Here is a 3345-nt window from a genome sequence, read left to right as displayed (position 1 = left end):
ACTTTAGTTTTGAACGTGAAATCCTGTGATTTGCGATCTTTAGATATGGAGCAAAGTAGGTTTTATTTCACGTCTACCGCTAAAGCGAAGTATTCAGTTATACATACATAACCTGATATGGGGTAGGCAAAGACGATGGAACGCCAATAGCTACGAATAATAAACACTTATTTCGCTTCATCGACCAGTCGTATCATGCATGCTCGTCGGTTAAGGGTAATTTTAATTTGGCCCTTCTTTAATATATCGGTAATTTGGTCGCTATATGTCAGTTATACAATTCGAGAATTTCTCGCAAAATTGATCTACCTACACCTACATGCAAAAATAATACAGCTGCATAAAGTACCAACCAAGAAACCGTTTCACAGAACAACCAAGCCGATAACACATGATGTTATAAAAACAAATACCCCATATTAAAAACAAGAAGGGTGATGTAATATTAATCACCATAGTACATAATAAAACCCATACAAGACAGTAATATGTCAAAGAGACAATACCATTGTGGGGGTAAATAAAGAGGAGAGTCTATATGGTCTATATGCCGTCTGTAGTGGATTCGATCCACTTCGAGAGCCTCTTGGGACTTGCAAGGATAAAATGTAGTTACAGGAGACATGTGCAAAGCCACTTTTGTGGGACATTTTCTTTTTAATCAACGTACGGTAAGAAAGTTTTTATTTTGAAAATGGTGCGGTTTTAAAAGGACTCTCGATAGGATTAAGTGCGGTTAAGTAATGGGATTTTTTTCGTGTTGAAATGTAATTTGGTTTGTGTAGGGACTAGATTTGCTTGTAGGTTTTTCGTTGTGTTTTTGGCCGTTGTTGTTCTTGTGAATGAGAGGTTTTGGGGGTTCGATATTGGCAGTAAGTAACATTGGACACTAATCTAACATCTTATTACTCATTATATAAAAGCTAAAGAGTTTGTTTCTTTTTGTGTTTTTGAATGCGCTAATATCCGGAACTACTAGTCCGAATTTTTTTTTTGTGGGATAGTCAATTTATTGGGAAAGGTTATAAGCTATTAAGCATTGCGCTACGATCAATAGGAGCCGAGCAAAGGGGCTGAAACCGCGTTGAAGTCGCTAGTCAGAAATTAGAATGGCATTAGTTCCCAAAAATCATTTGATGAATTTAACATTTCTATACTCTCAAATGTCAATCTCATCTCAATCCTAAACTCAACAACTACAGACCAAAATTTCACATTTCTTACCAAATACAACAACAGACGTAAACAAACATTCATTTTTAATAACAATAATATCAAACCTTCTAGATTCCGACTCAATTTTCTCAATAAATTTCTCTGTCGACCCTATAAGGATAGCTAGTGCCAATACCAGCGTCATCCACCTGACAATTCAATTCCATTGCTTCGAGCGATGTCTCAAGGGGTTTACCCGATCGACAGTATTCAATGTCCGTACTTACCCCATACCTAAAGTATTGTGAAGATTTTCGGATCCTATAAGGCAGCGATTTGCCTCTGCTACCGGTTTACGTGCAATATGTTCGGTATTTTGTCCAATTTCTTTCTTGTATAGTTATTTGACTGTTGCTAGTGGATTTTGTGAGTTATCTCTTTTGAGGTACGGTTTAGTTTTCTTTGCGTTTATGTTTTATTTACTTAGGTGATGTACATCTTCAGACAATTCTTGTAAAACTCGCCTTTGTCAAATAAATTAACAGGTAAGTTATTGTTGAAATAATAAAAGTAATTCAGGAAACTATTCAAATAGAAACGTTTTAATAAAGCATTCATTTGTGCTACTATATTCAGATTCATGAATGAATCGCCATTTAGTTCTGGGCTGTACCGATAGATGGCGTTATGAATACGAATCCACATTTTAGTAGCAATTATTTTGAAAACACTGTTTTATTGATAACAAAACGAGTAAAATAAGTACCAGACTCAAAATCTTTACAAGAGATTACCTTTTCTTATTCATTGTTCTCTATAGACCTTAGTTAGATATATTTTGGATAACAAACCTTCATGTTCACCTGTAGAACCATTTAAGCAGCAAGATAATATACGGAATACGGAAATCCACTATCCTAATGCAAATTGCTGGAACTGAATTAACTAGAATACCAATTAAGTTCATCTGGATTATGGCGAATCGATTACCAGTCGATGGAATGCAAATAGCACTTATAATGATCGGAATACGAGTATTAACCGACTGCGAGAATACTTTGCTCTTCAAATATTAGAAACGGACCTGAGAGATGGAACTTCAACTGTTTAGGGAATTTAAGTCATTTGATGGGGTCACATATGTGGGGAAGTAAAATATGTTTGTAAAAGGGGTTATTTTAATATGTTTTTAAGGTTATCTGAAGTGGTGGACTGCCTAGCGGGTTACCGGGGCTTCGGCTCTGAGAGTCTGATACTCCCTCTCGCCTCGCCCAAGGTGGGAGAAGTTTTGGATAATTTTCGTCCTCAAAAAAGGGTTATTTTGTTTCCGAAAATTGGAATTTGATATCCAGTATATACATGTTTGTTTTGAAAATAAGACAATTATTTATTTTATAAAATATATAGGAGACGTGAACAGGATTTTATCATATTGTATCGTCGCGTTTACAAATATACTCGTTCTTTCTCATATTGTGTCATTACAAATATACAAATGCACATAATATTATAAGTACATGACGTACCCAGATCTGGAACCACAATTAGTGGATCGTTTAAAGATTTGTTGCATCGGGAAATCGAATCCATGGCACGTACACAGCCGATTGTTCCGTCATTACACCAACCATACAGTCAACCAGTCTTACATTAATTAAAACATTTTGAGCTAATTACTTTCTTACGATCTCTACTGTAGTCTTTACTCTGTACTCTTCATCCAGTATGATCCAGAATAAACCAGTATGCACCAATACCTTCCAACTGAGTCAAGAGCATCTCAAGAACATCGGAAGATGCGATCAGCAATAGCTGAATACCTCAGATACCTGAATCTGTTAAGATTACTCGATGATCGACGTGTGGTATTCGATTTAATCGATTTAATTCGGTTTTAGTTAGGGATCGAGAGGAATCGGATAATGGCGAGAGAGTTGAGTGGTTCTGTGGGTGTAGGGTTAGATTTCTGGTGTAAGTGGTGTCTGTGATTTAGATTGTTTGGAGATTTTGGTTCTGATGTGTGTTTAGTTGATGTCTATAGTTAAGTAGTTTATGTGGTAATGGACTGAGGAGGTTGAAATTAGTTAAGTAGTAGTTCAGGGTGAAGTATTTTTTTTAAACGTTGCCCCACATTATAATTTTCTCGTGTTGTGGGTGCGTTTACATAACAATTAAAATGATACCCAGACC

Source organism: Spodoptera frugiperda, chromosome 9 (assembly GCF_023101765.2).
Source record: "Spodoptera frugiperda isolate SF20-4 chromosome 9, AGI-APGP_CSIRO_Sfru_2.0, whole genome shotgun sequence".
NCBI classification, from domain to species: Eukaryota; Metazoa; Arthropoda; class Insecta; order Lepidoptera; family Noctuidae; genus Spodoptera; species Spodoptera frugiperda.
This window is presented reverse-complemented; position numbering follows the sequence as displayed.